At 38.1% G+C, this 13,520-nt stretch overlaps 1 protein-coding gene across 1 annotated transcript in view; it reads right to left on the bottom strand.

The window, feature by feature from the left end:
- The window catches only part of fat4 (FAT atypical cadherin 4), a 112,398-nt gene that overhangs the window by 74,880 nt on the left and 23,998 nt on the right, over positions 1–13,520 (bottom strand). The window lies entirely within an intron of this gene.

The raw sequence follows: 13,520 nt of genomic DNA, 5'->3' as shown, positions 1-13,520 counted from the left end.
TTATAATTTCAAAACTCAACAATGGCACGAATGAAGAAGTGTTTTTGGATGTAAGGAGAAGAAAGCCAGCCTTATGGAAACAATGGATATAGTTTATTATCTGGGGTAGCAGCGGAGTTTTGCGTGTGTGTTTGATCAGTCCTTCCAGAAAAAAGAGTTTTTTTTGTGATTGTTGTGGGCAAAAAATTCTTGATCTTGTGGCACGTTTTATTAAAAAATATGATAGAATATGCAAGATATTTATGCAATTTTATGGGATGAAATTGTGGGAATTTGCAAAAATTAAGGGAACTTGCAAAAACTGCGGGAACAGTTTTCAGCATTTGCAGCTTTTCAATGATGTTCACGTCACATTATCACGTCACTTCATAACGTACCTATGGCAACAGGGGACATGGCTGCGCTTGTGTGAGGTAAATGCAACATTTTTCAACTTTTTGCTACGAAAATGTGGGGATTATGAAATCATGCAAGCCCTGCATATTTTGCGCACGGAAATCTGCAATTTATGCTGCGAAAGTGTGGCGGATTTTTTAACAAAAAATGCGTCCCCGCATAAATATGCGGATTTTGGCTGATTAAGCGTTAAATCATGTGATCGCATAATCGCGTTTTTCTGGAGGGACTGTTTGATGCGCTTGATTTCATTGAAAAGTCCCAACCGGGCATGAGTTGCATGCGGTAAGTAAGACTTCTGTCTTATGTTGTAAATATGCGCGTGCATATTATATAAATGACACGAATATGTAGTGAATCATAAGTTAAACAGTGTTGTATAGTGTTGCATGACTCGTACTCGCTCCTCCCGCGGTATAACTTCTCCTTCTTCATTTTTTCGGACGTATCAGAAAGAATCGGTAAAGCTTATCTTTCTTTTATAAATCTGATTAAACTAAAGACTCTTCGGAGATATAAAGGATGTGATGCTACTCTATAGGTACATCAGAAATGCAGAAACAGCATGTGTTATGTGAGCTTTAGTGCAGTTTGATGCTGACCTCATGATGCAAAATAACATGACAGAGTTAAATCAAGTTCATAAATTCAAGTCATAAAATTCCATGGGCTTAAAAAATTTATATCTCTCTCCCTCTCCCTCTCTCTCTCTCTCTCTCTCTCTCTCTCTCTCTCTCCAGATCAGGGGTAGAAAGCATATCTGGGTTCAGTCTCAGACTGGAAAATTGAAAAAGAAATGTTGATGCGTTTAACATGAGCGACTCACAAACGTTTCTTGGCCAAAGAGACCATTCCTCTTGCTGAGACTATTCATGGAAAAGAGCGAAAGACAGACAGAAGGGAGGGTAGTGTGAGAGAAAGACAGACCAAGGAAGAGAGACAGACAGAAGGGAGGGTAGTGTGTGTGTGAGAGAGAGAATACACACAAAGCAAGTGAAGTGTCTTTCAGTACGTGTGGACAATGCGGCTCGTCTGTTTCTCGTCAGAAAAGAGTCGTTTATCTTCATTAGGACGAGTGTTTCATGCTCTTCAGTTTAGCAAAGAAAACTCTTTAATTTAATAACTATATTCCTCTCTCATCTGATTAGATCAGCAGACTCTCTGTGTTTGTCATTTAACACAAAACACAAAAAGTTTCTTCTGTCTCGACACACACATGGTGTTTTCTGTGCGTGACCCGTCAAGTTGTTTAATTGCAAACATGATGTTGGTGACGTGGATGGTATGTGATCCTATTACAAACGTTAAGATATCAAAACTGCCGACTCTTCAATTTCTTAATACACATTCCTGGTGGTTTTGTTATTCGATTCATCAATGAACTTTGTTCCTAAGAGGAAAAACTGTTTGTCTTCCTAATCTTCGTTCCTTTCTCATATACAAAACAGACGGAGAGTGTTAAGCCACAGTGAGCGAGGAGGTGAGAGGTTTTTTCCTCATGTGACCGGGTCACCCTGCAAAAGTGACTCCTATCTTCCGAATGAGATGTTTTGTCTCTTTGAGTCTTTGTGTTTTCATCATTTACACCCTTCAGAACATCATCAGTAACCCACAGCACTGAGGCCTTTACTAGCTGTCTGCCCCTCGAAAAGTGAGACAGACTCTTTGTTTCTCACGAATAGAGGAAGAAGAATCTGTGTGAATCTCTTTTAGAAACATTAACCATAAACACATTACTACGGTAGACTCCACCCTGTCTCTCTCTGTCTTCTGTCTCTCTGCTGTAGATGTCGGGATCAGCGGGGAGGTCAATAGGCGGTGATTTGTCCTGTTAAGAGGTGACAGTCTGGAAGCACCCATGACCAAGGGGTCATGACCTGACCTCAGTCTAGTGTTGTCATTTGTTATTTGACCTGTAGTGGGACTTTGACGTCAACATCTCAGTGACTCCAGTGTAGCATAATTTTAATTGGATTGAAGAAAATTACAATTTGGCTATGTTCATGATGTTATAGCACCTAATTGAATTTATCCCTCTTTGACACAGTTGTCTTTATTATTGCATGATAACATTACTGAGGGAAATAAATTAACACAATTTAACACACACTAGACCAGAAAATTAGATATACACAATAAAGACAGAACCTCTACTATACCATCAAAAAGGACAGAAAGATTTCACTGCACACGTCTTGCTGTTCAGACACACAAATTTCATTATACTTGTCTTGCTGTTCATACAGACAAACAGATTTTACTGCATATGTCTCACTGTTCAGACAGACAGATTTCACTGCATATGACTCTCACTGTTCAGACAGACAGACTTCACTGCATGCGTCTCACTGTTTAGACAGCCAGAGTGCACTGCATGTGTCTCACTGTTCAGACAGACAGGTTTCACTTCACTTGTCTTACAGTTCACATCAGTTACTGCACATCATCACTGTTCAGACAGACATATTTCACTGCATCTTGCTGTTCAGACAGACATATTTCAATGCAAACGTCTTTGTGTTCAAACAGACAGATTTCACTGCATGTGTCTAAATATTCATACAGACAGATTTCACTGAAAGTGTCTCGCTGTTCAGACAGACAGATTTCCCTGCACGTGTTTCAATATTCAGACAGACAGATTTCACTGCATGTGTTTCAATGTTCAAACAGACAGATTTCACTGAAAGTGTCTCGCTGTACAGACAGACAGGTTTCACTGCACGTGATTCAATATTCAGACAGACAGATTTCACTGCATGTGTCTCAATATTCATACAGACAGATTTCACTGAAAGTGTCTCGCTGTTCAGACAGACAGATTTCACTGCACGTGTTTCAATATTCAGACAGACAGATTTCACTGCACACATCTTACTGTACAGACAGACATATTTCACTGCATGCGTCTTGCTGTTCAGACAGACATATTTCACTGCATGCGTCTTGCTGTTTAGACAGACATATTTCACTGCAAGTGTCTTGCTGTTCAAGCAGACAGATTTCACTGCATATGTCTCAATATTCAGACAGACAGATTTCACTGAAAGTGTCTCGCTGTTCAGACAGATAGACATATTTCACTGCACACATTTCACTGTTCATACAGATTTCACTTGCATGTGTCTTGCTGTTCAGACAGACAGATTTCACTGCATGTGCCTCACTGTTCAGAAAGACAGATTTCACTGCACATGTCTCACTGTTTAGACAGTCAGATTTCAATGCATTTGTCTCACTGTTCAGACAGACAAATTGCACTGCATACATCTCATTATTCAGACAGACATGATCGCTAATCCAGTTTCACAGATTTTTTTAATGAAAAATGTAAGTGAAACCGTAACAAACTGCAACACAGCAGTCACACTTAACAACATCTGTGCGTGTTTGTATAAAGTTTTGTGAGGTTTTTGTAGTTCAACAGACCACTAAACGAAAGAAAAATGAAGAAAGAAAAGAAGCAATGCAGGAAAAGAAGGCAAATGTTTGTCTATTCTGAACGTTCCCTCTGCTGTTATGTTTGGCCTCTGTGCTAAACTATTCTGCTTTGTCCTGATCGGAAATAAATTAACACAATTTAACATACACTAGACCAGAAAATTAGATATACACAATAAAGACAGAACCTCTACTATACCATCAAAAAGGACAGAAAGATTTCACTGCACACGTCTTGCTGTTCAGACACACAAATTTCATTATACTTGTCTTGCTGTTCATACAGACAAACAGATTTTACTGCATATGTCTCACTGTTCAGACAGACAGATTTCACTGCATATGACTCTCACTGTTCAGACAGACAGACTTCACTGCATGCGTCTCACTGTTTAGACAGCCAGAGTGCACTGCATGTGTCTCACTGTTCAGACAGACAGGTTTCACTTCACTTGTCTTACAGTTCACATCAGTTACTGCACATCATCACTGTTCAGACAGACATATTTCACTGCATCTTGCTGTTCAGACAGACATATTTCAATGCAAACGTCTTTGTGTTCAAACAGACAGATTTCACTGCATGTGTCTAAATATTCATACAGACAGATTTCACTGAAAGTGTCTCGCTGTTCAGACAGACAGATTTCACTGCACGTGTTTCAATATTCAGACAGACAGATTTCACTGCATGTGTTTCAATGTTCAAACAGACAGATTTCACTTAAAGTGTCTTGCTGTACAGACAGACAGGTTTCACTGCACGTGATTCAATATTCAGACAGACAGATTTCACTGCATGTGTCTCAATATTCATACAGACAGATTTCACTGAAAGTGTCTCGCTGTTCAGACAGACAGATTTCACTGCACGTGTTTCAATATTCAGACAGACAGATTTCACTGCACACATCTTACTGTACAGACAGACATATTTCACTGCATGCGTCTTGCTGTTCAGACAGACATATTTCACTGCATGCGTCTTGCTGTTTAGACAGACATATTTCACTGCAAGTGTCTTGCTGTTCAAGCAGACAGATTTCACTGCATGTGTCTCAATATTCAGACAGACAGATTTCACTGAAAGTGTCTCGCTGTTCAGACAGACAGATTTCACTGCACACATTTCACTGTTCAGACAGATTTCACTTGCATGTGTCTTGCTGTTCAGACAGACAGATTTCACTGCATGTGTCTCACTGTTCAGAAAGACAGATTTCACTGCACATGTCTCACTGTTTAGACAGACAGATTTCAATGCATTTGTCTAACTGTTCAGACAGACAAATTGCACTGCATACATCTCATTATTCAGACAGACATGATCGCTAATCCAGTTTCACAGATTTTTTTAATGAAAAATGTAAGTGAAACCGTAACAAACTGCAACACAGCAGTCACACTTAACAACATCTGTGCGTGTTTGTATAAAGTTTTGTGAGGTTTTTGTAGTTCAACAGACCACTAAACGAAAGAAAAATGAAGAAAGAAAAGAAGCAATGCAGGACAAGAAGGCAAATGTTTGTCTATTCTGAACGTTCCCTCTGCTGTTATGTTTGGCATCTGTGCTAAACTATTCTGCTTTGTCCTGATCGCTGCGTATCTCCTCAAACTCACAAACTATAATCTGTACTTTTAACGCAGTGCTGGTCAGCACCCATAAAGATACAACTACAATAAAGCTATAAATAAATGAGTTTTGTGTGTGATACTTGACAAGACGGACAAAAATCAAGAGAGAGGGCATAACTGCTGCTCTCAAGGGCATTGAATTGGGTAGGGACACAAGGGACGTCCAAAAACCAATGACCACTGAATTGTCTCTAGGAAATAATATCAATCAAACAATTAATCTATACTTCTATTTTTGCATAATGGTGAAAAAAAGTTTCTTATTGTCTTTTGTTTTTGAGGAAACATAATGATACACACATGATCTTAACAGTTTTCACAGAATTCACCCATAGAAAGTCTTTTAAATCTTATACGGTTTCACTTCAGCTGGGATGTTGCCTTAGAAGGCAGCTGCCTAACTAGACAGTAAAGAGTGATACAGCTCACTTGCTTTTGGAACAGAACTTCAGAGGTATGAAGATCTGTCCTCTTCATCAAAACTAAATGGACCAGAAAATTCCACAAACCCCATTAAATATTTGCCTGTAAGAAAGAGAGAGGGAGAGGGAGAGGGAGAGAGAGAGAGAGAGAGAGAGAGAGAGAGAGAGAGAGAGAGAAATAGAAAACACTATAGTGTTAATTTTACAACCATGTGGATAAACAAAAGAGAGACAGAATGAAAGGAGACAAATCTTCCCTTTGAGACATTTCATTGCTCAGATGTTGCTCTTTCATAGCTCAGGAGACTTAATGGCATTCTCAGTTACGCATGATTGAAGTATCAACTTTGTCTTAAAAATGTCTCCTAAAATTCCTCTGTAGACACACAAAAATGTGTTGATATATAATAGGAATATAGAAATATGCATTTAATGTATAGCACAGCTTGTCTACAGATTTGGGTTCAAATACAAGTTTTTAAATTCCTAAAATAAATCTGATGAATGTATTGGGTTAATAAGGCGTAACATAAATGGAAAAACATTTCTTAATAACAGCATTTACAGAGAGACATTGAGATTTCTGTAGCCAGACGGCAACCTGTCTCCAAAAGTTATCAGACACTATCACATATCGTCATCAGACGGAAAGACGAAGGAAAAATGAGATTTGAGTGGTTTTCCAAGCTGGACTCTAGTGAATGTGGGTCTGTAGTGTGGCAGAACTCCGATAAAAATCCACTTTGTTACGGCCGCTTCTAGCCAGGCGTCACTCATGTGAACTGTGATTATTAATGTTTTGAGTCAGTCGCACGAAACACTTATGAACAAACTCCAGAAAACCAGAGGTGGACAGTAGTGAAGTATTTTTACTTACTAAAGTACATTTTTCAACTATGTACTTTATCAGTGTTTTTCTTTGGAAAACATACTTAAAGGTATTGCGGAGGATTTTCTTTTTCCGGGTGGATCATCAAGACTTTTGGTCCCCCTAGTTGTCAATCAGGAGTGTTGCGCAATTGCATTTTGTAAAAAGTGGAGAAGGCGGTTCTTTTCTAAAATTCGAGAAAATCCTCCGCTACACCTTTAACTACATTCCAAAGCATAATATCATACTTTTTACTCCACTACATTTCATAAATAAAGTTGTTGTTTTACATTTATTACTTAGGCCACATCCACACGAAGCCAGAGCAAAGTCTGTAAACACAGCTTCGTCTCAAGAAATATCTGCATACAGACGAAACCACTAAGACTCAAATCGATGTAGTAAACATGGCAGACCACTATCTGGTGCTGTAATTCTGCAAAAGAGATACACCCAAAACGGAAAAGACGACTTGAAGGATGCGCAATAAACGCTGTTGTCCATAATCATTTGTTGCTCTAGTAAAGCTAATAGGCTCACTACATTCTTCAGCACAAACACAAGCATGTAGTCCGCCATTGTTGTTGTTGCTGTTACGCGACGTAGCGATGTCTGACTAGGGTCGAGACATGGGCTGATGACATCGTCGCATCACAAAAAATACGGATTGGCTGTACACATGAATCCGCAAGGCGGATTTATCCACTCAACCAAAACGATGAATCCATCTGTAAACAGGCTCTTAAGTACAATAAAAATATAGTAATTCCTAAAGTAAAACCTATCTGAGTTAAAGGAAAAAGAACTACATTTTTAAACGGACAAGTGTGTAGTTTTTTAAGTATTTTATTGGTCAAAGTCTTTATTCATAAATATGTCCTTATTGGTGTCAAATGACCTCTGCCAATAATCTGACTTTTCTTTGTAAGCTTAGAATTTCTTCTCTTTATTTACATTGAACGGGTAAGTCCAGAAGCCTTCCATGCCGTTCCGCCATATTGAAAAACTATAATAGCAGAGAGGGACAAAAAGCACTTGCCTACCGCAACGTGTTTTCGTTCAGAACACGTGAATCAGCTGAAACGGACAAGGAGATCAGTGAGTACATAACGGCAACTGTAGTTGTAACGCGCATTTGGAAAAGCGAGGCGCTAGAGAGCACTATTCGTTTGAATGCAAAATACAATGTCACCACTAGATGGGGGAAAATCCTACTTACTGTCCCTTTAATGTAATTTGATAAATGAAATTTTAAGAAATGTAGTGGAATAAAAAAGTATGATTATATCCTTTAAAATGTAGTGAAGTAAAACTTTTCCAAAGAAAAACTCAAATCAAGTATAGACATACTTATAAATGTACTTGAGTAGAGTAAAAATACATCTCTGGAAAGAATGCATGACACTCGCGTCTTCAGTCAAAAAATAAATAAATATATAAGTTACTCAATTTTTCCTAAAACATGTGCACTACACTGTTACTGTCTTTGTGATAGTTTACCCACAACAATACATTGAGCTATTAATCTCCACACATGTAAAAGTTATATGTGATGAACTGAAGAGATTTATGGTTTCACTGTAATCTACAGTATTCTATGTTGATAGTTGTAAATCAGAACATTAAAACATTGTCTGGGTTCAATGACTGGGACACACACACACAAATAGTGGTGTGATAAGTCTTCACTCATAAATCCTTTGGATTGGGAATGCTATAGAAATGCAAAGGAAGTGGCTCTTCTTTTCTTTATTTATTCCCTTGTTCATTTACAGGCCTGGGGGGTAGCTGGGCATTCTCATGAGGCAGACTTCATTAATTCACACTATTTAAAAGCCGAACGTGTGTGTGGGTCCTTGGCTTCCCTCACACTGACTGAAACAAGAGCACCATCCGTCAGACCTCCATTCACACACTCACCCTTCTGACTATCATCAGACAGAAAGAGACAGACAGAAAGAAAGAAAGAAAGAGAGAAAGACAGATGGACGTGCTCATCCATATCATGCATTTGGATGACCAAACTGTGCTTTGAGAGTGAGAGAAAACAATATTTTCATGTTGAAGTAATTTTTATGAAAGAAAGATATAGTGAAAGAAAAGGAAAACAATAATGACCCAGATCAAATCTCAGGAAACAAAAATGCTGACCTTAATTATGAATCTTTTATTTCGTACTTAAAAAATAATATTTAAAAAAAAAAGTGGCATAAGGACTATAAAAAGGCGATCAGCATAACCAATGATTGTGAGGCAGTTTTCAGAGTTTCGAGCCGCCTACTGTGCGAGTCTATGTTTGATTCCCTATAGTGAAGTAAACCCTGTAATTATATGGTGAAAGAATGCGGCCCTGGACACCACGTAAGGCGCTTTTTTGTAAAGCGTTACAAAAACCCGAATTTAAGTTCATACACAACACCGTAAATCCTGACACAAAACCACAAAGGAAAGACGATGTGAAAAGAGAGCTAGATAGTGTGTAATCTCTTTTCTGAAGGTGTTTGGTTATTAACCCCTAGCTGGACTCTCACAGGAACATCAGAACTGTGAGCTGTAATTACTGATGTTTCAGAATGAAGACCACCAGAGACGACAGTGTTGTCTCTCATGAAGAAAGCATTTGTGTCCCTGAGCTCCTGAATCAATTAAACGTCCTGTATTAAATAGACTGCAGTATCAACACAGCAGTACTGAAATCTACACACAAAAATCTTTGGTGGTGATTCACAGTGCATTCTCCTTTTAAACACTGTAATTCACTACACTACAATTATCTGTTTTGTTTATACTTTTTTCTTTTACTTTTCATTTTTAAACAAACTCACTTTTGTGATTTATGTTTATGTATGATTTTAAACCTGATAACATTATTTAAGCCTTATTTGACCCTGAAGCTTAGTATTTATGAAGCTCGCTCTTTATTGGTATTGAGTAAATCATGCTGTAAATAAACAAGCCTTCCTTGTTGTATAGTCTAAAAATTGCTGGGGTGAAATTTAAACATTTTCTTTGTTAATTTAAAGAGCCCTTGTGGTCCGATTCACGATTTTTTTCCTTTGGTGTGCAACTGTGTTTTAGGGGTGAGCAGGACACAAACTAACGTGGGGTTAGTTGAAACGTAGCTACTTTACATATTTATACAGGACCGAGCAATCTGTGCTTTTGGTCTTTTTCTCCCACTATCAGAATAGGATCTCCTATGAATTTCTGAAAAATTTTGATGGTTAAGATATTGAACAAAGAGTGTTTTGGAGGCATAAAAGTTAATTTCTTCATCTTATGCTTTTTTGATTTCTGAGTTGGGTGTGTAAGTCACCAAACACAACTTTATATTAGTTTAATCACTGTCTTGTTACCTAAAACATAACACCATTTTGAAACATGTCAGCAACCCCTAGTAACTGATAGCTGGGATTGAAATAATGTTTTACACAGCGGGGTTAGTTGTAACAGTGTTACAACTAAGCCTCCAGTATAAAATTATAATGAAATGAAAACAATGTAAATACTACTATTCAAAGTGATAACTTGAATAGTGTTAATACAATATCAGGGGAAATAACTCACTATTATGATTTTTTTTTTTTGTCTTAATTGTGCAGCCCTTTCTATTTATATGCACTGATGCCTTATACAAGGATGGTTAGATAAAGGACCATAGATGGATAAATGTGTGGATATCTATCTATTATAGACAGATTAATAAACAATATCCACCTTTAGTTTGAATTATTTGTCTTTTAACCAAATTTTCTAGCAGGTGTTACAACAAACCCTCTGTTTGTTACAATTTACCCCACCTATGGGGGTAAGTTGTAACGTTTGCACTCCTGTCACTTTCAGTGTAATTGTACGATAACGGTAGGTCCCACAAACAAACTTTAAGTATTCATTTGTAGCAGAGATGTGTGTGTTGATTGTGTAAAAAAATTATTTATCTAACATAAATATTTTTGGAATGATAGAGCCAAAGTCAAAAAGCATTATGCTGTGCCCCGCTCTCCCCTAGTACATGTTAACGATATGCAAAATGTACAAAGTAAACGATAACGCAAGTTATCATCTCCAACATAAATCACTTTTCTTGGACTACAACAAACACACAGATTGTAGGCAACAGTAAACTTCATGGGATACTTCATGATGATGTAGACAAAACCGACATTATCATAATTCTTCCTGCTCGGACTCAGCCTGTAAGTTAACTCCTGTTAGCATTGCATTGTGACCGAATCTTTTAAACATGGTAAGGAGCGTCACATTTCCGGCTGACGTCAGAGGTAATCAGGCCAATCACAACGTACAGATTAGCTGGCCAATCAGGGACATAGAGCTTTTCAAATCAATGAGCTTTGTACAAAACTTTTTACTTTCTTAAAAAATACATTAATTCATCATAAAATCTACAATTAAACCTCAGAAGAATACTAAAAATCTTGGTTAATTTTCAACCCAGCGCTGGGTCAAAAAGGGACGAGCCCACCCAATGGGCTAAATTAACCCAAAAATGTTTATATTTGACCCAACAATGGATTAAAACAAACAACCCATCAATTTGGCTCAACAAGTAGTGAAAAAATAACATTGGCCACATCAAATTCTGTGTTCAGTTTTTTTAATAATGCTGTTGTGTCTAACTTACCACACTCACTACAATAAGAACTGCAGTTATTTTTTAAGGATTAGATTGGCGATTGGATCTCAGACAAATAAACAGAGCACAGTCCAACAGGTAAACATCATCACGTTATAGATCTGTGCAATCGTATAAATCCTGAGCACAGAACTGAATTTGTCTGTGTGTGGTTTCCATTAGCAGCATTAAGATCTGCCAGGAATGTGATGTTAGGAAATGTGTTGTGTGTTTATGTTCAGAGCTCAAACACTACAAAAGCAGGAAACTCAGCAGACCCACAATCAGTGCCTATAGTGTCTGTTAAAAAGGTCTGCTACCAAAGTGAATGTATTGCGCAGAACCTTTGTCTGTGCGAGAGAGAGCGAGTGAGAGAGATCTGTCTCTCTTTCATTGTTCTCCTAAAAAATCAAATTCCTTCAGTATAAAGTAATCATTACGGCTAGAAAAAGAAGTGATCATATCCTAAAGTTTTAACTATGGTCAGATCTAGTTTTTAATAGTAATTGGAAACAATCTCTGTGCCAGTAAAGCTCAGAGTATAGTTTGTTTTGTACATGTACGCGAATGTACGCACACAGTTGAGCAAACAGCCTTTCAAAGCATAGTTTATTGGACTAGTACATGTACGACACTTGACAAAATGCAATGCATCTGGGGTTGGTGATGGCACAGTGGATAAGACACTTGCCTTTGGTGTGAGAGACCCGGGTTCGAATCCACTGTGACACACCGTTGTGTTCCTGAGCAAGACACTTAACCCCTAGTTGCTCCAGAGGCGTGCGACCTCTGAAATATATAGCAATTGTAAGTCGCTTTGGATAAAAGCGTCAGCTAAATGAATAAGTAAGTAAGAATAAGTAAGCATCTCCTGGGCTACATACTATATTTTCCTTTGCACACATGCATGACCTATGTGTACAAGGTATGAGCGGTATGGATGAAAATCCAGAGGTGCGCTAACAATGTGCGCATACTATTCTGATGCCGAAATTTGCATCACACGCCTATACGTGGACGCACCCCATGTGTAAAAACTGTAGACTGTAAAAAAATGGACGTAGTGTCCGTGACGTCACCCATTGGTTTGTGAAGATCGTTTTTGAAGCTTAAAGTAGGCATTGCGTGCCGTCGCCATCTTGGCTGCGCGTCACTACGAATCCCTCACAGAAAACCGAAAATGGGTAAAGAGGCGAGACATGGGTGAAGCTGAGGTGGTAATCCTTTGTGCCTGAAACCACGCCCACCTAGCTCGATTCTAGTGACAGCAGTGGCAGTTCACCCATCATTCAAGTGGCCACACACTTCTCTTTCCCCGCCATTGACGAGTTATCTCGTCAATCTGCAAACCGCTATTATCCACCAGGTGGCGCTCTTCCGCAACTTATAAAAACCGGAAGTATTGCCTAAGGGCAAACAGCTGTATGTCCGTGTATGTTTTAAAGATCGCTCTGCATCTGATCTCTATCAAAAGTCCTTCACAAAAATGGAATTATCTCAGCTTTTTGCTCAAAATTTGTTTTTGTTTTTATGAAACCTACACATATTTGAGAGGTGATAAAAATAGAACACATGAAGGTAGGATAAAACTGATTTTTTTGTTTGAAAGCAGAGGGTCTGTTCTTTTATTATATATATTGTAGTGCTGGGCTCTCCGATTTTATTTTTTTTAATTCGACTTCCGATTTTTTCCGATTTTTTTTCCCCCCACTTATTAAGAAAAGGAATAAGTACAAACGGCAGACAACTTAAAGCAAATTTTGCTTTTATTTAATCAAAAGCAAGACAAATGATTTTATTCCTTTCTTTGGAACAAACTTCCCACTCTCGCCGGTAGCCATGTTGTCGCTTGCTGATGCTGTTTCACGTGTGCTATGATGTTGTTGATGTTGCTATAATAACGCTACGGAAGCCCCGGGCAGCCAAAAATGCGCCATTACAAAAAAATCGAATTACTTATTTTTTAAATCGCCCACAACAAAAAATTCGAATTAATTCATTAAATCGATTTTTCGCCCAGGCCTAATATATTGTATGTTTATATATTTAAAGAGGAGCATTTTCTGGAAGACATTAAACTTTTGTGAAAATCATGAAAAATGCTGGCGGTGAAAGAGTTAATTAT

This window comes from Paramisgurnus dabryanus, chromosome 16, assembly GCF_030506205.2.
Source record: "Paramisgurnus dabryanus chromosome 16, PD_genome_1.1, whole genome shotgun sequence".
Taxonomy (NCBI): Eukaryota; Metazoa; Chordata; class Actinopteri; order Cypriniformes; family Cobitidae; genus Paramisgurnus; species Paramisgurnus dabryanus.
The sequence above is the reverse complement of the archived record's forward strand: the minus strand, read 5'-3'. Positions and strand labels throughout refer to the sequence as shown.